A 24,288-nucleotide genomic window follows, 5' to 3' on the forward strand; every position below is an offset into this window, starting at 1 on the left:
AACCTGTTTAACTACTTTTACAAGGTGAGAAAGAAAGTCGAACAGTGAAGCTCGTAAGCAATACTTTTTCAATCTGAGCATGCAAACTGAAGGTTATGTGATTTTAAAGAAACGTGTTAAAGTAAAGTCCCTTACTTATTACAATACAATTAAATACCCAAAGTGAAATCTGTTGGTACGAGTTCTACAACCGTCAATATGGGATTACATGTGGGTCTGCGTCAAACTGTTATTGCAACTTCAGCATGTTATTGTTAAGTCTGTCTGCAAGGCCTTAATGCCACTTTATATTCATACCCCTTCTGCCACCAGTCAATCAGAATCTGAAAAAAAGTTTTAAAATTTAAAACATGTAAACAGATTAAACAGAATAGAGAATGGAAACAAGGAATGTGTCAAAGAGACAACAACCCAACCAGAGAGCAGAGACAGCCAAAGGCCAACAATGGGTCATCAACACAGCGAGAAAATTCCGCACCCAGAGGCACACTTGATCTGGCCCCTAAAGGCTAAACAATAATGATTACTAGTTCAGCAAAGTAAAGGCAAATATGTTTGTTATTTGTAAAATAAATCATAAATATTTTAATTTTTAGTGGCCTCTAGGGAACTCTTGAAACTGTGCGCAGAAACTAAATGCATAGCCATGATAACTAATTTTGAATTAAATTAATTCATTTTTCATTAACCATGGTAAATCAATGAGACGAGGCTTTTAAGGGATGAACTTAGCTGTTATAACAAGGCTTAGTTATTTAAGGCATGTAACTTACTATATATGAGAAACATGGGAATTACTGGGAAGCTTGCGCAGAACCTCATTACATGCTCTGATCATATTTCTTACAATAAATTAAAATACATTGTAATTAAGCATGTATATGTCTGAGCAAATGCTTTGGAGTGATGAAGAGAAGCTGTAATAACACCCTTTAGTTATTACAGACATACATGTACTTTTTCTGTAATAACATAGGTGTACTATGCATGATTGGAAACTATGAACTGTTATATCTTTCTATACTTGAGTATACATAAAGACAATAGTAATATCAATAGAACTTGTATACATTTAAACAAAACTAATGATGTATATTGTTACTTTGAAACATGTAACATACATATGTTATCACAGTTCTTTGATTTTTTAGTCCACAATAACAAATGTCTGTTATTTTTCTGTAATAACTCTATAAAGTTATATCCTTGACTCTGACTGAACCATGAAAATGAGGTTAACGTCGGGTGACAGCTGCCAGTTGGACATGTACATGATGTACATCTTATAATGATTCCATATACAAATAAATTGGGAATGTTTCCATGGGACACAGAAGTTGTCCCCGCTTGCATATCATATAAAGTTATAAAGGGACATAACTGAAGAACGGTAAAGGTCACTATCAAAATTTGGTTGAGGTTAACTTAAGTCAGAGAACAGAAACGAAAAATTCAGCACCTTAAAGGCTTTACCATTTGTAAAGGGGCATAACTCTAGAACGGTTTAAGTGAAGCATCAAAATTCAAACTTGATCTGTGCTTTGTGGAAATAAGCATTGTGTATAAGTTTCATAACATTTGGTTGAGGCAAATTAAAGTTAGAGAACGGATACCACCTTTGGGACAGACGGACGCACAGACCGACAAGGGCATAAATATAGTAGACATATTGCTTACAGTATTTGAGATATGATAGATATTTTATTCTCATAAAACCATGAAGTACATAGGTTACAGAGAAGTTAAAAACATGCATATGGACTTGACCCATACAAATTTAACCTTGAATGTTCACTGATCCATGAATAGAAAACTGTCTGACGGGCACTAGGACCCTGCAAGGTACGCACATACCAAATATAGTTATCCAATTACTCATAATAAGAGAGAAATAAAGAATACTAATAATCTTAATTTTTTTCAAGTAGTCACTGAACCATGAAAATGAGGTTTAGGACAATGGACATATGACAGACAGAAACTTTATAACATAAGCATTGATAAGGCATCTATATCCAAAGCACAAAGTCATGAAAGTATGAAGGATCCAGGTCTTCTACCTTCTGAAATATTGGGCTTTTAAGAAGTCTGTTACGATGCTGCCAATGCCGCTGGATCACTATCCCTATGTCGAGCTTTCTGCAACAAAAGTCATAGCCTGGACAAAAACTGATTACATGCATGTATTATTTCAGCCATCTTGGTTTCGTGGGCGGGGTCACCGGACACATTTTTTAAACTAGATACCCAAATGATGATTGTGGACAAGTTTGGTTAAATTTGTCTTTGTAGTTTCAGAGGAGAAGATTTTTGTAAAAAAATTACCAAAAATTGTTAAAAATTGACTATCACATGTATAACATGTATAAAGGGCAATAACTCTGTAAGGGGTCAACTGACCATTTTGGTCATGTTGACTTTTTTGTAGATCTTACTTTGCTGAACATTATTGCTGTTTACAGTTTATCTATCTATAATAAATTTCAAGATAATAACCAAAAAACGGCAAAATTTCCTTAAAATTACCAATTCAGGGGCAGCAACCCAACAACGGGTTGTCCGTTTCATCTGAAAATATCAGGGCAGATAGATCTTGACCTAATAAACAATTTTACCCCTATATTTAGCCATGGCGTCCATCTTGGTTGGTTGGCCGGGTCACCGGACATATTTTTTTAAACTAGATACCCCAATGATGATAGTGGCCAATTTTGGTTTATAATCCTGGTAAAATTTTCATACGCAGTGTGATGAGAAAAGCTCACTTGGTCCTTTGGGCCAGGTGAGCTAAAAAGCACTTTACAATGAACTGTACACCTTATTCATTTCATATGCCACCGTCATTGTCTTCTTTAGGATAGTTAGTGGCTCAAATATATGCCAATTGAGACTAAAACTGCATGCACGTTTTCCTTGAAAAGTGAAAAAACTGTGCATCAGACCATGCTGTCTGCAAAAAAAGTTGAATGCAAGAGTTTTTTTGCAATTAGACTTCTTGTATAATAACATCTAAGCATAGAAATGAACAAAAAGTAACAAATTTCCATTTCTCATAGCTTCTGCATGCATTTTTATATATGTAAATATGTGCTACGGCCTAAATCGACGCTAAATAATTTTCAATTTTACATGGCCTAAGACCCTTTTATACTCATGTATGCATGTGATAAGCTTTTTGTAACTTTTCTTGACATTTAAAGTACTTTTAACATATATGGAAGAATAATTTATGGTAAAAAAACTTCAAGAACTTGAAATTGGGTGAAAAAATTGCATGTTTAGGTAAGGCTTCCCTTAATTTGAAAATCTCTATTTTTAGGCACAGGCTCATATGTCATATAAACTTGACTTTTAGATAATTGTAATAGATCTGATAAATCAGATGATTGTTAAGTTGTTTTTAATACTTAATATATTATATATACATTGATATAGGAGCATTTAAAACGCAAATTTTTGCAATATTTTAATTTGTTTAGCCCAAATTAATCTTGACAGTTGAAATTATTTGATTTAAACGTCAAAATTAAACATTAAAATTTCAATATTAAAATGGCCATAGTTTCTATAAAATATATCATATGGCCATGAAATTTGGCCAACTATCTTATAATTCCCTAAACTTAGGTCATGCAAAGTTTTATTAAAATTGGTCAAGTCCTTCGATCCTATTAGGTCCAAGGACACAGTTATCGTCCTTCGATTTTAGTTGTCGATCCACAAATATAGTCCCTAGTGTGAACAGTGTATAACTTGCCAATTTTTTTCATACCCTTTCCTAATTTATTTCTTGATATTTTATGCATGAAATATTAAGTAAGGGGATGAAATTACATGATAACAAAATTTGGGTGCTGAATCTTTATGTTAAGTAGTGATTTGGTACAGTTAAAAAAGGTCAAAAATTAGTATGTCTGAAGCTGTCAAACTTAATTTTAGACCCCCTTAAAGGCATCCGATGCAGTTTCTCGATGTCATTTTTATAGTATTGAAACATGTTGTAGGCCTTGGCGAGTTATAAAATAAAACACAAGATAAAACATAGGTCATCATGCTCGTTTTCGAGAAAATTGAGGCTGAAAATGGGGGATTTGTGCAATTTTTCAAAAAAGTTAGGCAGTGTTATAAAAATTTTAGAGCAAATATTCTTCGTCATAAATTATTAAGATAGGGTTCAATTTGAAGCTGTGATAAGTGACAATAAGCAGAAGGAAAAAAATAAATCCCTACACGAATGACTATACAATTTTTCAAGCTGTGCTTGAATTTGCGGACCAGATGCTTAAAGTGGTATTTTTGTAATCCAAAAAATATGGAAATAAACTGTTTCTGAAAATGTCATTTTTATAATTTTCCTGCATAAACTGCATTTTGTCATGCTTTCTCCAAATATCAAATAGAAAATATATGTCACCGTGCTGGATTCTATAATAAACGCGATTTATCCTAATAATTGCGTTCCCCCTTTGTAACCTCAACGTTAACGCTAAAGTGCACGACGTCGCTGGCAGACTTTTTCAACGTAATCGCTGCAAATTACCGGCGACATTTTTCATATGTATAAATATTGCTTGTGAAGAGCTAACTAAAAATTAGTAATAATATTGTTTTTCGGAAATAAAATCATGTGAATCATAAATACATCTCTTTGTTTGTGGTCTAAGTGAGAAACATCTCAAGAAAAATGATTATGGACTGTGGATAATTTTTACGGCTTTTAAAATTAAAGATTCTGCAATTAAGAACTTGACATACAGGTTCATGTACTGTACAAACTCGTGTATTAATTTATGTATAAATCTATACTATATGTTGACCTTTAGATCCTTTAAATCCCTCTATTCACGTTAAATCACAATTTAGAATTTCACATTTATTCATAAAATTAAACTTTTATTCGGGTCAATGATTACAATTGAATAAAATTGGAAGGCTCCTAAACAGTTTCAATGTTCACACAGTTTTTATAGTTGACAATGCGGTATGGGCTTTGCTCATTGTTGAAGACCGTACGGTGACCTATAGTTGTTAATTTCTGTGTCATGTTTGTCTTTTGTGGAGAGTTGTCTCATTGGCAATTATACCACATCTTCTTTTTTATATTGTCAGAAAACAAATCAAAATCTTATAAAGGAAAATCTTCAATATGCTAATGGATGCTTTTGTCCAGAGAGAGAGAATCTATACCATACTCTTGAAATTTTTCATTGGCAAAAACGATTGAAATTAAAGCGAGAGGACTTTTTCTTTTCACCAAAGAGCGACGCATTGCGGGGCACATAAAATATCGCACGTTCATTCCTTTGTTTGTCCTATCTGTCCTTATGGTTAATTAGATTTTTTATGTGTACATTTTGTACAATTCTTGCCAAATTTCTTTAAAACTGATAACGTATTGACACGTTCGAAAATCAGTGCATGTTAAAACAGATATGCCATTTGGAAATATTAATTATATTGGAAATTGCATTCTATTTGCTGTCATTCCGTAATTTCTCTAATATACTTGTAAAAACTTAAAGAACAAACTAAACAGCATGATACGCCCGTCATCTTAAGAAAAGAAAAAAACATAATACATATTTTTAAAATAACACGGGGCTTGTACAGGAAGGCATGCTCTCTCTCTCTATATATATATATCCTGACTCATTCCTTATTCTTGGGAGTTTGTATATCACACGTGACATGTTCACATGATGTTTTCTATGATACCAAATTGAAGCTCAATAAAAATTCAAGAACTCAAAAATTAATTAAAGAATCATCACGAAAAAGTATACAGATCTTAAGAATAATTTAACTAACAATTATGTGAAATTGTATGCAATAATTATTGATCATGTTGATAGTTTCTGAGATATGGCGTGACATGTGAAAACCCCCTCTTTTTTCATAAACTCAATAACTCTACAATAAAATTTGAATCATCACAAAAAAGTATACAGATCTTCAGATTCATATAAAGTAAGAAGTGTGTAAATTTTTACTATTATTTATCTAACATAAATAAATTGAATAAAATTGTTCAGTTAGAAAGTTTCCTTTTTCGTGTACCTAAATTTTCGGTATTAGTTTTAAAAGATCATCATGATCATTGTTGGTTTTCTGTGCAGTAAAAAAATGACAGAAAATCAGAGCCGGACTAACTCATTGAAGATGAATGATAATGAAATTGTCCTCTGCTTGAACAGAATATTTTTGTTCTTCAATTTGGGAATGAGAGTATTTTTTTTTAAGACAAATACTACTAGTAGTCCAAATAATTATGACAGTAAGGAAGGGTATATCAATGTTTCGCTTTGGCAACCCAAAAAAATATAATAGCCTTCCAAGACGTTTGGACTAGAAAAATATCATACCCCTCCAGCCTTTTGAAGTGCAAAGATCTTTCCATAAACATTGTTCATCTAAAGTTATTATTTTATTTTAGACAAAAACTATATCATATGTAGGACATACGTCCTGAAAATGCATGAAATATTTGTCACTGGACGTTATTTAAGAAACCAACAATCAATCAATATATAAGACATAGTCTTGGTATAAAGCTGGAATTTGCTACCTTCCTTCTATTAAAAATGATAATTGGCATGCATTATATTAGTAACACCAAAAGGGTCAGTCATCTTGAGATTACTAATTATACGACATGTACGATATTTTGTTGAAGATCTCACAGAAACAGTAAATGTGTTTAATTTCTTATGATTTTATTAGACTTATCCTGTTAGAATAATATGCACTAATATTAATGGTGTAGAAGTTAGCATGCGGGAGAAACAGAAATTTGAGCATCGAGAAATCCACAAACCGTTTCTTATTACGGAAAAATGGAAAATTACACGCATTACGTCCCGCAAAAAGTAATGTTTTTCGGGAATTCAAACGAGTAACGTCGCGCCAAGAGTTAACTCCCTTGAAACTGTATCGGATGCCCTTAACACAAAATTGTCAATATTTTGAGTTAGAGCTGGTAGAAGTTTCTATAATTTTCATATTATTTGTCCCAATAGTCATGATAGTAGTACACTACACTGTAAAAATCTTTTTTGAGATTGAACAGGTCAGCCTAGCCACAATCAGATGTGCATTTTGTGTTTCACATGAAGTCAAAAATGAGTATCACCTCAGGGAAAAACTCTTTTGATATTTTGGTTCAAAAATGGTTTAAATTATGAAAAATTGCCATCGTTAGGCTAACACTGGAAGCATTTATGTAATTACATGCAGTTTTTGAAAGAAATATTTAATATTTTTATTAAATAAATGGTGTTTAAAAACTGTATAATTTTCTTTAATGGTTGCCTTCAAGACATGGTCACCAGTGACAGATTTTTGGTCAATGACAAAGACAACAAAATATGTTTAGAACTATTGAATATCAAACATTTTAATTGAAAAAAAAATAACAAGAACATGTTCAGTGATATTGTTGTCTTTTTTCAAAACTACCTCTACCGTTTTTTATTTGGAAAAATGCATATTTTTTATTGAAATTGGGAAATTTGTATATTTTATTCTAAACACATCTCCAATTTTTTGCTGACCTTTGCTGTCTTTTTTGCACTGTTTTTTCTTGTATATTTTGGTTATCAGACATTTTCAACCTGAAAGGTACTTTTCGGAGAGGGGAAAGAAACAGAAGCAATGATGGTACTTTATGCATTGAAAACTACATGTGTTACAAACACCCTAATGATTCTGAACAGAAAACCGGATCTCAAAAGTGCTTTCTAATATCAAAATAATAACATGAATACGATATTTACAAACATTACTACCAATGCCATCACTGTTTGGGGAAAATGTGAAACTTTATGGGAGGAATTTTAAGCCATTTTTTTTAGTAATTGGGAATTTTCTCTAGGGGAAAAGGCCGAATTTCGGCTGTAATTTGAGGCAAACAATATCACTGCAATGTTTGACTCACAGTTATTTCAAACAACAGTACAGGATGACAGGGATGATTCCAGGTGTTTTCAAATGGGTCCCTTTAACATCAAATTGGGAATTTTATCTCATTGGAAATTTTTTATGCATAAAATCTAACATTGTCTAAGACGAAATCATATCATTTTCCTGTAAAAACGGAAAATTTATATCAAGTTTAACCTCTACACTGATTTAAGAAGTTGTAACATTTTGAATAATTATGGATGGGCTACTGATAATGATATTTATGATTCTGATCTCATAGATATGATCACCAAATTACTTGAAAGTTATTGGATTGAGACCAGGGAAGTTGTATTACATGAATATTATTGCACATGCTGCACTAGTCCAAATAATTATGACGTCTTGAAAGGCTATTTTATTTATTTTTCTTTGACGCCTTACTTCGAAGTAACCTAGGCATATATTACATATACATAAACATATATATATATCAGCTAACATAAATCTATGGCAAGCCGTTTTACTATTTAATCAAATGTCAAGATATCTCATGTAATATATAAGATATATCTCATTTAATATATAAGATATCTTCTATAATTTCATTTACATAAAATGTCTTATATATTATATGAGACATCTTATATATTATATAAAATATCTAATAAGTTTATTAGAGATCTCATAAAGTATATGAGATATCTTATAAATATCTTTTATAATTTACAAGATATCTTATATAGTTGATAAGACATCTCATATAGTTTCTAAGATATCTTATATAGTTTATGGGATATCTTAAATAGTTTATAAGATATCTTATATAGTTTATGGGATATCTTATAAACTACATATTTTATACGATATCTCATATACTTTTAAAGATATCTCCTAAAGTTATTAAGATAACTTATGAATATCTTTCAAATAATACTAGTTTATAAGATATATTTAAGATATCTTCTGTGAAAACAATATTAGATATCTTATAAACAATATAAGATATCTTATAACTAAGACATATAGTTTATAAAATATCTTATATAGTTAATAAGATATCTTATAAATAATACTTACATGACTTATAGTTTATAAAACATCTTATATAGTTAATAAGATATCTTATAAACAATACATATAGTTTATAGAATATCTTATATAGTTAATAAGATATCTCATGTAGTTTTATAAGATATCTTATATAATATATAAGAATTTTTAGATATGTTATATAGATTATTAGATATCTCTTATATTCTATGAAATTATTTTAAAAATTGTAAATTTCATAAACTTTATAAATATCTTATATAACCTATAAGATATTTCATATAATATCTTTTAAACTATACAAGATATCTAATAAAGTGTATAAGATATCTTGAAATTAAATAGCAAAATGGCTTGCCATATAAATTAATGAAAAAAAAATCATCCATTTGGTATTTTTTCAACAAGTCATCTTTATAAATTTACCTTGATTTAAATAGATTTCAAATTGAATTTGTTGATTGTCGTATTCAGAAAGACAATTACAAAAGTTTATATACTTAATAGATAAGATATTTAAAGCAATTGACCAGTGAACTTTAAAATTATTTGGAAAATTGTAAATTTCATGAATAAATAAAAGAACATTTGAAATTAACTTAAAACGATTTATGCATGCACCAGAAAGTAATTCTCAAAAAATTGATGGTATTCTAAAGAAGAAGAAAGGATCATTTTCTTAACTTTTGAAACAGTTCTATATTAAATGGTGACATATCGTATTTCAAGAATGGTCTAATCATCAACATTATTTTTCAAAAACGCTCAAACTTTTGATGAAATAGAGCAAAATATAAAATAATTTATTTTCATCAAATTATATAACCATGCAGCTCTTCTGGGCGATCTGCTTTGACGATATTGGCGCCCATTAAAATGGATTCATCAATATTAAATTTGAATTTGCTCTTAGCCGAGGTCTGCTTTCACACCAATTTTGAAAGTATTGAATGTTGAAAAAAGTGGATTATCCAGACTCAGAAAGGTCTTTGATCATAGTAAGGCACACGAAAATGTAGAAAAACCGTTTATCTATTAGTGTATTCATGTGCGGATGTCTGAAAAGTGCACAAAAGGCGACAATATGAGCGCAAACAAATTGTCCGCGATCTCCTGTTTTGAATCAGGGATGATTCCACTATATAGTTTAGGGCCGTTGGCGGCCCTGAAATCGGCTAGCGGCCCCAAAAAAAGATTTGTGAATATAAATTCCCAATTTATGAAAATAAAATAAAAATCGGTATTTCCGAAAAAGTTTAGGACTTTATTCGTTATAGGTTGAAAAATATATGCAAAGTATAAATGTTTATGAAGTGTCCTATATTTTAACAATTAAACGAGTCTTGCCTTGGTAAAAGGCGAAGTTTAATTGTAATTTTATGAGTTGTGTAAACACTGAAGGGATTAAATGAGATTGTGCTGCGCATGTGTGAACTTCAGTCTTCAAAGTAAAGTTTTATCAATATGACAAACAACGAAATACATATATACATATGACCCACAAAACTACATATAGGTCTCCCTTAACTAGGGAGGGAGGGTGTGGCATTTAATCCCTTCAGTGTTTACACAACTCATAAAATTACAATTAAACTTCGCCTTTTACCAAGGCAAGACTCGTTTAATTGTTAAATTTTATTTCGTTGTAACACTTCCGGGACCAAATGAGACTTTAAAGCCATAATGATAAAACTGAATACCAAGATAAGAATATATAATGTCTTACCTTATGATTAATTCTTCAACACATTAAAGCTGAAAGAATTTTCATCTTTTTCAATCTTTTTATTATAAAATTTTGCAAATGTTTTTGCATCTGACCATCCCGCTTTTTGTAAGATACGAGAAATAGGCACTGCATTCATCTTTGCTTTAGAAACTGATGCAGATCTAACACTGTGAGCTTTGAAAATTGTTGTGTCAATATTAGCTTTTGCCATTACTACTTTTATCCATCTAGAAATTGTATCTCTTGAAACAGGCTGATGTGGTTTCACATAACTTAAAAGTAACGGTTCATGTTTCCCTCTAAACAATTTGGTACGAAATACATATTCTTTATACACAGTATATACACAAAGTCTCCTATCTGGAGGGTAAGCCTTTATATTTACAGTTGGCTCCTTATAACCAGGACGGCTTTGTTTAACAAGTTCATTCAAAACAAAAATAAATTCTCCCTTCACTTTATGTACATGATTAACATTCATGAAATGAATTGATTGAGCTCGAGCTGCATTTGTCAAAGCTATTAACATTGTAAGTTTTAATGTTAAATCTTTCAATTTTAAATATTTCACTGGTGATAAGCTACGCAAAAAATGTAGTACTTTACTAACGTCCCATGTAGATTCATATCTAGGTCTGGGTGGACGAAGATTAAAAATTCCTTTCATGTATCTTATCACCATTGCATGACGTCCAACTGGAATACTGTCAATAGTAAGTCCTAAAGACGAAAGAGCTCCTCGAGCTAGATTTAAACTACTATAGCCTAAATTACCTTCCTTAAATAAAGTTGTAAAAAATTCAAGCACTGTTCCTACAGAAATTTGAAAGCAATTAATTTGTTTTTTGTTACAATATTTGAACCATTTCCTGATATACACTTGGTACTGTTTCTTTGTACTTGATTTCCAAGACGACATGAGTATGTGGGTTGTTTCTTTAGAAAATCCTCGTTCTCTGAAGCTACTCCTGACACTAGACATGCAATTAGTTTCATTTTCTTGTGTAAAGGATGAACAGATTGTGGATCGTGAGAAAGATTCAAAATCTTCTTGTTCTTTGGAAGAACGATTGGATTGTCTGTTAACAACTGCATTAGTCTCGGAAACCAAGTTTGTGTCTGCCAAAATGGAGCTATTACTACTCCTCTTGCACCGTCCTCTCTGATTTTGAAAATGCACCGGCTCAATAAACTGAAAGGAGGAAACAAATAGACAAACTGAAAATATGACCAATTTATACTAAATGCATCAATAAATGCAGATAATGGATCTGGTTTCCAAGAGCAGTAATTTTCTATTTGGAAGTTTAATCTAGATGCAAACAAATCAATATCTGGCCTTTGCCACAAAGTACATAATTGGTCAAAAACAGACCTTTTCAATTTCCATTCTAATTTGTCATCAAATTCTCTAGATTTTTTGTCTGCTAGATTTTCTTTGCCTGCTATATGAGTGCATGTCAACCAGATGTCATTATCTTTACAAAACAACCAAATCTGTCTTGAAATTGTATTGCAATCTATGGACTTTGTGCCGCCCATATTTGATATGTAGGCCACTGCCGTAGTATTGTCTGTAAGAACCTTCACATGCTTATTTATGATCAGATGCAGAAAGGATTTTAATGTATAATATATAGCTAATATTTCTAAATAATTAATGTGATTTTTTGATTCTTCATCTGTCCATCTACCTCCAATTTCATTATCACTTAATATGCCACCCCATCCTAATAATGAGGCATCTGTCTGAATCACAATTTGTGGACTACCATGGCTTATATGTCTTAATTCAGTAGACACATTAGCAACCCACCATTCTAAATCTCCTTTCATCTGATTAGAAATAAGCATGCTTTGTTCAAAATCTCCTTTTGAGTTTTTTAAAGCTATAATTTTTTCCTTTTCAAGGTTACGATAAAACAATTTACCGAATTCAACGGCAGAAAAAGAGGAGACTATAAGTCCAATGACTTTAGCTACATCTCTAATCTTAGCTAAGTTTCTCTGCAGTAACCATTTACATTCTTTTACTAGGTTTTGTTTTTTGTCTGCCGTAAGGGTTATAATCATATTTTCTGAATCAATAATATTACCCAAGAATATAATTTGTTTTGATGGTTGAAAAACAGATTTGTCTTCATGTATGACAAATCCTAATTTTGACATTAATTCAATTGTGTCATTTACATTTTTATTACATTCTTCTATAGTCTCTCCTAATAAAAGACTATCGTCTATGTAACCAACATTCACATGACCTAAACCTCTAAGACTAGAGTAAACAGGTTTTAATAATTTAGTAAATATTCTAGGTGCGGAGGAAATCCCATTAGGTAAGCATGTGTATTGAAAAAGTTTTCCGTTCCAATAAAACCGTAAAAACTTTTGATGTTCCTCTGCAATTGGAACACTATAATAAGCATGTCTCAAATCAATAGAAGCCATAAATGATTTGCTAGTTACAAGTTTAATGGCACTTTCAAAAGTGTCCATTTTAAAATGATGATACTCAATGTATTCATTCAACTTCTTAAGATTCAAAATCATTCTATATTCTCCATTCTTTTTTGGCCTTAAAAATATAGGCGATAAAAACTGGTCTTTCATTGACTGAACTTCTTTGATAACATCAATTGCCAGTAACTTTTGAATTTCATTTGAAACAATATCACTTTCTTTTGAGTTAAAGACAGATTTTACATTAAAAATGTCTTGCTTAGGTTCAACATTATCTATGAACTCTATATGACAATGGATTACTATATCTAAAATAAATTTGTCAGAGGTAATTTTTTCCCATTCATCGGAAAACTTTTTCAATACACCAGCTTTAAAACAATGACTTACTTCATTTGATGTATCTAATATTTCTGTGGATTTCCTCCTCTCTGGGAGTTTTTTGGAATAGGGCCGGAACCTCGACCTCTTCCTCCTCGGAAGCCACCTCTTCCTCCACGGTAGCCACCTCTGCTAAAAGTACCTCTGTGGCCTCCTCTACCACCTCTGAAGAAGCCTCCGCCTCTACCTCTGCCACTACCAAACTTCAACTTGTTTCCAACTTTGGAACAATCTTCAATGTCCTTTGCAACTTTAGAGACATCATCTCCAAAAAGGTTGTTTGTGTAAGGAACAGAGTGTGAGCAGAGAGGCACATATTCTGCCATCATTTCGGGCTTTAAAAAATCCCTTCTAGTCATATTCAATTGGCGGTTTGCATGGCCCAACAAAGCCAATACATCATTACATTTGTCAATGTATTCTCCACTACCAGAGTTACCATTGGCATTGTTGTTTTCGTCAATAGCCATTTTGTTGACAGTTTTTGTTAGAATTGTTGCTGCTTTTACAATAGTTCTTTCAAGAAATTGTAATTTTTTATCAGCAGATTGTGCTCCTGGTGAAATTACATTCCACATGAGTTGGTTTATTCTTACAATAGATAAACCTTCACAATTTTCAGGTCTTGCATTGTTTTCATCTTTAGTTAACTCAGAGTATTGTTCCTCATTCATACCATTCCTGAACAACTCATTGACATTATTTGCCAAGACCTCATCAATTTTGACATCACAAAGTTCTTGAACCTTACATCTCTTAGACATAGATGAAAACCTATTATCATCTTTGTTCTGCTTCTTAGCAGGTGGTTCACTTTCATTGTCTACATTTTCCCCATCATCATGGGGGTTTTCTTCACCTTCATCATAATTATCATCATAATTATTACCCTCGTCATATTCTTCAATGTCTTTTACCCGGTCTTTTAAAGACCTTATATCGTCAGATTGTCTTTTCTGACCTTCTTGGATTGAGACTAACATTGACATGATTGCATCATGATTGTCTACTTTTGCAGAGGTAGAAGGGCCAGGGTTTTGAGTTTCATTACTATTAACCTTCGCTGGTTTCTTACCCTTTACACTTGAAGTGTTTGCTCCGCCACTCGCGGAAGCTTTCGACTTTGTCGACTCATGTTTCCTTTTACCAGCCGCGCTGGAAACGGAATTTATCTTCTCGGACAGAAGCTCATCTTCGTCCGTATTACTGATGTCTTCAAGTGAAGACTTTCTTTTAGAGGCGGACCCCTTTTCGATCATTTTCTCCGCCATGTGTTTTCTTTATAACCGGTTTACGGCAAAGTGCCGAAAACAGGTGAAAGTCGTAAATTTTTACCGAATTACATCCGGTGATTACTAACTTTTATTTATATCTTATATCAAATTTTATTAATTATAAAATGAATACCAACTACGTTGGTTTAATATTTAATCTGAAGTTAGGACAATTCAAACTACGTCCGAACTGCCCAAGAGCTATCAGCACACTGAAGTTCACACATGCGCAGCACAATCTCATTTGGTCCCGGAAGTGTTACAACGAAATAAAATTTGACTTCAGTGGACGATTTGATTATGTCATAGATATCTATGATTATGTCAACATGTGGTAAACAATTTAAGCAGCCGGATTCAATTGATTAAAATGTTATGGGATTATTTATTTGATCTCGTAAAAGTAGATTGCCCAGCAGGTTGATCAAAATCATTTTCAAAGTTGGGGTGTGAGGAGATCTCGGCTAAGAGCAAATTCAAATTTTGATATAATATTGATAAATCCATTCTAATGAGCGCCGATCTCGTAAAAGCAGATCGCCCAGAAGAGCTGCATGGTTATATAATTTGATGAAAATAAATTATTTTATATTTTGCTCTACTTCATCAAAAGACAAAAGTTAGAGCGTTTTGGAATAATAATGTTGATGATTAGACCATTCATGAAATACGATATGTCACCAGTTAATATTGAACTGTTTCTAAAGTTATGAAATGATCCTTTCTTTTTTAGAATACCATCAACTTTTTGAGAATTACTTTCCGGTGCATGCATAAATCGTTTCAAGTTAATTCCAAATATTCTTTTATTTATTTATGAAATCTACAATTTTTCCAAATACTGTTAAAGTTCACTGGTCAATTGCTTTAAATATCTTATCTATTAAGTATATACACTTTTGGAATTGTCTTCCTTAATACGACAATGGACCAGTTCAATTGTAAATCCATTTTAATCAAGGTAAACTTATATAGATGACCTGCTGAAAAAATACCAAATGGATGATTTTTTTTTCATTGGTTTATATGGCAAGCTATTTTTCTATTTAATTTAATTTCAAGATATCTTATACACTTTATAAGATATCTTGTCTAGTTTATAAGATATTATATGAAATATCTTACAGATTAAATTAGATATCTTAGGCCTAAAATAAAATATTGTTTGTTTCCCCAATCCCGACCGACCCTGCAAAAATGGTGCTACTCATAAAATTTTATTGTCAAAACTAAGTCAAATATTATTTTATTCATTTCTGATTTTCAAGCTTGCTGGATCGTCCCATAATGTTCAAGCTTTTTGGAAAAATAAAATTATTTCCCTACCTACCTACCCACACCTGGCTGGGCAGGGTCGGGATTGGGGAAACAAACACTATATTAATCTAGGCCTTATAAAGTTTATGAAATTTAAAAATATTAAAATAATTTCATAAAATATAAGAGATATCTAATAATTTATATAACATATCTTATAGATTATATAAGATATCTTATAAACTATATGAGATATCTTATTAACTATATAAGATATTTTATAAACTACATGAACTATATGTATTCATGGTATTGTTTATAAGATATCTTATATGAAATATATCTTTATAACTTTAGGAGATATCTTTAAAAGTATATGATATATCTTATAAAATTTAGGATACAAGATATCTTATATAATTTTCTTTATATGATATCCCATAAACTATATAAGATATCTTATAAACTATATGAGATGTCTTATCAACTATATAAGACATCTGGTAAATTATAAAAGATATCTTGTCAATTATAAAAGATATCTTGTAAATTAGATATTTATAAGATATATCCATGATCTCATATACTTTCAGAGATCTCTAATAAACTTATGAGATATTTTATATAATATTTAAGATATCTCATATAATATATAAGACATCTTATGTAAATGGAAACTATAGAAGATATCTTATATATTAAATGGGATATCTTATATATTAAATGGGATATCTTATATATATATTACACGAGATATCTTGACAATTAAATAGTAAAACGGCTTACCATAGATCTATGTTAGCTGGTATATATGATTATGTATATGTAATATGCTTAGGTTACTTCGAAGTAAGGCGTCACAGAAAAACAAATATAATAGCCTTTCAGGACGTCATAATTATTTGGACTAGTGCATCATGTGCAATGATATTCATGTAATACCACTTCCCTGGTCCCAATCCAATAACTTTCAAGTAATCTGGTGATCATATCTATGAGGTCAGAATCATATATATATCATAATCAGTAGCCCATCCATAATTATTTAAAATGTTATAACTTCTTAAATCAGTGTAGTCTAAGAGGTTAAACTTAATATACATTTTCCGTTTTAACAAGAAAATGATATGATTTCGTCTTAGATTTTATGCATAAAAAAATCCCAATTGGGATTAAAATTCCCAATTTGATGTTCAAGGGACCCATTTGAAAACACCTGGAATCATCCCTGTTATATGCGACGTCATCAGGCATGGTCGCCTGTTTTCATGACGTCACAATAGGAAAATTCAGAAGAAAACAAAACATTTAGACGTCATAATCAAATTTCGACTAATCATTTGCCGAGAACAGATTTTTCACTAGTGAGGAGAAATATTTTTCTCACACCGGTCAGGAAATGTGAAAATAGCACAAAAATTAGAGAAATTATGTTACTTGAATCAGTGATTTAGAAAATCACTTGTTTAAGTAAGTCCCCTGACTGGTTACTGGAACCATATATATTTTTATTTGGCCTTACATGTATTTGGACTAATTTCTGACCCTTTTTACATTGTAAGCACAATTTTAATTCTAAATGCATTTATAAAAGTCTTACTGAAAGGTTCAGGACAAGCTTTTTATAAAAAAAAAAATACTTGTCACAAAAAAATTGACAAACATCAGCGCCGCCTAGAGGCTAAAAACTTTTCAACTGTTCAAATGCAACGCACTAAGTTTTACTGTCTTTTAACTTTCAAATTTGGTTTCATAAATACTTCAACCTTAAAGAAAATAAAAATACTCAGTTAATTTCTTCTCAGTCATTAGAAAGTTTCGTCCAAATGCAAAGAAGAAGAGATATATATGGAAACCCGGAAATCGACCTGTTACTAGGTTACTGTGTTCAAAATGTAAATAAATATTTTTTAAATGAGATAAAATGAGTAGGGCCTATGTCATTTCTTCACGTGCGTCAGATATAACAGAAATATTCAAAACTTACCCTTTAAAGTCATTGAAATGACATCTTATTGGTTAAAAATAACTGTTGTTTGTCGATCCGAGAACAGGAAGCTTTGTCAAAACGAGACTCTGAATGACGGGATTGGGACAAGTCGGACCAGGAAAACTCGGACCAGTTTTAAAGAAACTCGGATTAGATTGAACTGATTGGGCCCATTTAAGGTCAATACAATTTCAATGACACCTCGGAACAATGTGAAACACTGATTGGGCCAATTTAAGAACGCTTCTCAGTGGTTGATTCTTAGGGGGGAAAGCGGGCGTAGAGGACGTAAGACTCGGCCTCCCGTTTGATCGCCAAATAAATGAGGGCCCTCATGGGGTTTTTGATTATGTGATTACTTGGCCGTTTTTTTAATGATTATTTGATTATTAAGCCAAATATTTCATGATTATTTGATTACCTAGGACTGTATTTTTAGTTTATGATTATTTGATTACTAAAGATAAGCAAATATTTAATGATTATGTGATTATATTGGCAAAAAAATGGTGATTATGTGATTACTAGGACCCCCCCATGAGGGGCCTCATAAATAACAAGTTGCTTTCTTTAAAAAAAGAAATGCAATCGTAAACCCAAATGCTTGTTTGGCATTATATATATATTAGATAATTGTTTAATAAAGATGTATTGTTTTATATTACTTTTGTTGTGCATAAGAATTAGAAACTGACATTGCCTGTTTACCTTATGTAATACCGGCTTCACACATCAACGTATAGATCCGACGTACGTCGGCCGTGCTAAAAAAAATCATGCACGCTACCAATACGCTAGTAAATTTGTAGTCCAGATAATCATGCCGTCTGCTGTGGGTATTTTTCGATTTTGACTTTTTTTGATCCCACGTCGCAGGAAGGCGTCCCAGAAAAAAATTAAAATAGCCTTGCCAGACGTCATAATTATTTGGACTAGTAAATTTGATGCATTCAACCTGTCAATCATATCTGTATCGTGTGCACAACGACCTAAAACGTGTATTGGGTGTGCGTAAAGCGTACATATGCGTTTCTCCTAGTCTTTCTACATTCCCGACTGCAGGTCTGTCTATATGTGAATGTTTGTCAATAAGTCTGTCACATTCGCCCGTCTGTTTACATGTTTACCAGTCCGACTATGCCCACTGGTTCGTCTACATGTTCACTAGCTTTGAAATAGCTTTCGGTAAGTGCGATTATTTCAGTGATTTGTGTCTATTGTTTTTATGTAAGTGATTATTGTGCACCTTACCCATATTTTTAGGGACGCGAATTGCAACTGATATTTTACAGTTTTTTTCTTGCGATGTGTTGTCCTTATGGTTTGGTTCATTAGGGAGGGTTGGGTTTATGGCCACCACATTGTTTATGTACCAATGTCCATTCTAAAGCCAGGAACATGTAGTACAGTGGTTGTTGTTCATAATTCATGTCGGTCAAGTTTTTTTCGTAAATTATTTTGTTATCAATAAGGCTATATTTAGTTTTGTTTGATTTTTGTTTTTAAATCTTAATGGTCGGGGCATTTAATAGCCGACTAAATAGAGTTTTTTTTTTTCATTTTTGGAGGCCGCTCGGTGGCCTTTAAAGACTTACTACCACGTCATTGTAACTCTGGTTGATACTTGTATCATTAGTGCTGAACCATGGTCGATCCTATGCACCTTTGAGGCAGGCGGGATATTTTTGTAGATCTTGTACAGCTCAAACTAATGGGAGTAGTTCCTGTACTTCTATGTCTTGTCCCATGTTGCATGGTTGGAGAGGGTGTAATATCTTCTGTAGGTTTGATGAAGTTTCACCCGTATCGGACTTCTTCTCCTAAATGAAAGCTTTAAGGCGACGAGTATTTTTGTATGCAATGTGCCCTTAACGTGTCTCAAACTTATCTGTAGCGTTTTCAACGCTCGCACAGAGTGTATATTATGTACGTGCAGTTTACAGTTATACGCTTGACAAACGCTTGAGCTGAATGAAATTTTTTATGTTCCATTAAAATTTTCCTGAAGGAAAAGCGTTCACCAAGCGTATACCTTTGCTTTTCGACGTACTTCAGACTTATGGAACGCGAGTTTGTGATGTTTTTTTTTTTTTTTTTGTGGTGGGTTTAAATGCTTGCGTAGCGTTCCTCTGGTGAGCAACTAAGTTACGCATACGATGATACGGACTTTGTTAATTTTCTTTTTTGACTGATTATTTTACATTGTCTTTTCGGGGCCTTTTATAGCCGACTATGCGGCACGTGCTTTGTCTGTTGTTGAAGGCCGTACGGAGACCCATAGTTTGTACTTCTGTGTTATTTTGGTTTCTTGTAGATAGTTGTCTCATTGACACCAAACCATATATCTTCTTTTTTATATTCGATATCTTATCGGCGACCTGGTTAAGTCTGCTAAAAATGCATGCATGATTCATTTTTAGGTTATCAGTCGTAATGAAAGTGGCACATTTAATTCGTAGTTTCATTGCTTGAAGTATTATTTCTTACATCTGCATGGTCAAATGTGTATTTATTTTAAACAAATTTTAGATTTAGATTTCAGTCACGGTTATTTCCCCCCTTTTCATATTGAATATCTATACTTATCAGTCGCATTTTAATGACGAAAAGGATTCAGAGGTTATTATGTGACCTCCTTGTTTAAAAAAAATCCTCGTTTTTACACCTATTTGAGGCACGTATTTATGATTCCCATGTCCTTGGTCTATCCTAGACGTAAAATTTCAAAAAATCCTAATACTTTTTTTTAAAGATTTTATTTTTAATTGTTCTCGTTCAAAATATTTTATTTTTTCATTTTTAATATCTATTTAATTTTATTTTTAATAACCATTTTTTTTTTTATTAAAGTTGCAACATTTAACAAAAAAAACAACTGTAATTTAATCATATGCAAGAAAGACTTCCCTTTAATTTCAGTATAAAAAACATGTACATCTTCACTTAACGTAAAATCTAAAATAAAATGCTACTAAAACTCTTTCTAAAGATTTTATTTTTAATTATTCTCGTTCAGAATATAAAGCGCATTGTTTACATGAAATCTTATCTCATATCTAGCACAGCTGGTAACATCGTTTGACTAATTAAAATACTACGCATGTAGGTTAATATTAGCAGCTTGTAATCGTGTGCAAGAAAGTATTATATAAATTTCAGATCATACGTAAAATATCTCTATAGCAACTTAAGATGCTAATGCATATTCAACAGATTAGTAAGCTATTGCGCATGCATTTGAAAAGTGGTCATAGCTATTGCGCATGTATTTGAAAGGTGGTCATGGAAAGAACAGAAGGCCCAAGACCACAATTAATGACCCCGCTTTTCGTTGTTCTTAATGACCCCGCTTTTCGTTGTTCACGAATATAGTTCCCTTTAATTTAAGTGTATTTCTTCTTAAATTTTTTTCTTTCCTTTTCTCAAACATTTCTTAGCTTTTATAAGGTGGAAATGAAAGAAGAGAGGTGAAATAATTTTTTAGATGTTTTATTTTAACTGATTTTGATATGGAAAGAGTGATTAGGTCAGGTGCAAAAAGGTGATATTTATAGTTTTCGGAACATCTCTTGACTTGTCCATAGGGGTATGGATGTGTATTGGCTAAATTTGTAAGTTGTAAACATGCAATGTTTCTGAAACTTGGACATATCTTTGGACTTGTACTGTACATTACACACACAAAAGATCTGCCAAAAAGAACAGTTCAATTTTTTTTTATGAGACAAAACGTTATAAAGAACTAATAGAGGAATTAATTGTGGTCTCGGGCCAGAAGTGTTCCGAATAACATCCGGTGTTCCGAAAGACTACATCACTCGTCCAATATATACTGCGTAAACCCTCAGGGGTTTACGCAATAAATATTTTTTCCCGGTATATATATATATAGATTTTTTTATATAAAAACGTCCAAACATTTTTTTTTATTTAATTGTCTTAAAAACTGGTCCGAGTTGTCTTAGAATGATATTGACAAAATTTCATTGTTTTATTCATGAATGAGTCTATAAAAAAATTAAGTCACCGGTAAATCTGCAAATGGAGCCACTGATTCACATAAATTTGCCAATGAATATTGACTGAACGCTAACATTTCCCCAACAGGGGGATCTTTTCCATTGTCACCTCAGTGAGGGTCTGGAATTGGGGGAGGGGTGTCGTATCTACAAACTGATTCACCTTTGTGACACATGCAACCGAGTTACGGATCCAGCCCCCCTTTTTTTGAACGATCAATGAATTTAAATGGAGACATATAGTTGGACCCCCCCCCCTTTATCCTGGGTTGGGACCTCCTTTTAAAAATGACTGGCTCCGCCCCTGCATGCATGCATGTAATTCAGTACAAAGAGTCACATTTTCCTTAGTCAACTTTGTGACACATATATAATTTCAGAAAGTCAATTGGCAATGTGTTTTGGTAGAATAGTACATTTGTTTTGTACAAGTTCAACTTGTATGTGAACCACGTGATGCGAACACAGTCGTGTGAACTTGTATGCGAACACAGGCATGTGAACTTGTATGCGAACACAGTCGTGTGAACTTGTATGCGAACACAGGCATGTGAACTTTTTTTGTATGCGAACACAGTCATGTGAACTTTTGTTGTATGCGAACACAGTCATGTGAACTTTTGTTGGTGGCTTTATTTCAAGAAATAATAACTAACCTGTTCCCTTGGGAAATGCAGAAATTTTCACTTCCGCATACAAAAGTCTTAACACTTTCTGATACGTCAAATCCTCTGTTTGCTAAGAAATTATCTCCCGGTAAAGGCTTCGATAATTTTCAGTTATTTTCTTGTTACTTGATCGTCCACCCTCGCGTGCACCCAACCATTAGACAGTATATTTAACCGCAGAGGGTCACCGACTGATATTAATAGAGAAAAATTACATGTAATAACATCTGGACTTGATTTATTAATAATTTTATATGTCTCTAATGCCATGTTTCTTAATCTTCTGATTTTTAGTGCTGGTAGTTTAAACTGTTCAAGAAGTGTATCGTAAGAATTTGTGTAGTCGTCATAAATAAATCTGAGTTCTCTTTCTTGAATTTTTTCTATTTTCTTTGTGTTTTGTTCACTGCAGAAGTGCCATGTAAGAGGACAGTAGCTGAGGTTTGACATGATAAATGAGTGGTATATTGTAAGTTTAGAAAGTCTGGTGAGATGAGTGCCAATTCTTTTTAGAACGTTTAGTTGTCGTGCAGCTTTTTTTTTTGCAAATATTTGAAATGTGAGTGTTGAAATCCAGTCTAAAGTCTATTGTTACACTGAGAAGTTTCACTTCGTCGTCACATTTTATATTGAATCCATTTAGGTTGAAAACAATATTTTGAGTGTGTGTGGTTTTTTTTTTTACCTATGGCAATTGCCTGGAATTTTTCTGGGTTTTCCTGCATTTTGTTGAAAAAAAACATGATATTAAGGAATTACTATCTCCCTCTAAGGGTTTAAAAATTGATTCCAAAGTAGTACCTGTTTTTGAGAGGTTGATATCATCAGCATAGTTATATAAATCACAGTGTTTGACAAAAAGACAAATATCATTTATGAATACATTAAATAATACAGGGCCTAGTATAGATCCCTGAGGAACACCTTTATATATATCTTGCATTTGACTGATACTCTGGCCTATTTTTACATACTGTTTTCTTGCAGTCAGATAGCTTTTGAGTAATTCCAGAGCAGATGGACTAAGGCCATATTTTTCCAATTTAAAAAGTCATGTTATTACATGTATGTTTTGTTTATTAGTATCAGTCGGTTTATAGAGCTCTTAAGGGCTCATCATGTTCATTGTTATTGTGTATATATGCAATCCGACTTTAAATAAAGATTACTTTACTTTACTTTTACTTTTTACAGTGTGGATGGGGTATATAGAATATAGAATAATTGGGGGAGCAACATTGTGTCCGATACAGAGTCACGTATGTATGGTTTGAACAAATCAATACTAATCTGAACACAATCTTATATCTATATAAAAATTAGATAAATAGTGAACAGAACTGGATTCAGTGCTATATTAAACTTATAGAAACGGGGGCTACAGGCGGTGACACAAGTGGACACAATATTATTTCTATATAAAACGTATAGAAACTTGTGGCTACAGGCAGACACAGCTGGACCCAGTGCTATATATAAAACTTAAAAAAAACAGGGGGCTACAGGCGGACACAAGTGAACACAGTGCAATTTCTATATAAAAACTGAATTCAGAACT

The 24,288-nt window shown here is 32.2% G+C and overlaps 2 protein-coding genes across 2 annotated transcripts in view; both read right to left on the reverse strand.

Annotated features, from left to right (window-relative positions):
* Positions 1-18,127, reverse strand: part of LOC143051962 (uncharacterized) — a 467,775-nt gene extending 449,648 nt beyond the window's left edge. Inside the window, exon 1 of the mRNA XM_076224940.1 lies at positions 18,041-18,127. The gene's annotated coding sequence lies outside the window, so the exon portion shown is untranslated. The remainder of the gene's footprint in view (positions 1-18,040) is intronic.
* The window catches only part of LOC143051533 (uncharacterized), a 621,634-nt gene that overhangs the window by 230,887 nt on the left and 366,459 nt on the right, over positions 1-24,288 (reverse strand). The gene's annotated exons all lie outside the window — the stretch shown is intronic.

The sequence above is a fragment of the Mytilus galloprovincialis genome, chromosome 11, assembly GCF_965363235.1.
Source record: "Mytilus galloprovincialis chromosome 11, xbMytGall1.hap1.1, whole genome shotgun sequence".
NCBI lineage: Eukaryota > Metazoa > Mollusca > Bivalvia > Mytilida > Mytilidae > Mytilus > Mytilus galloprovincialis.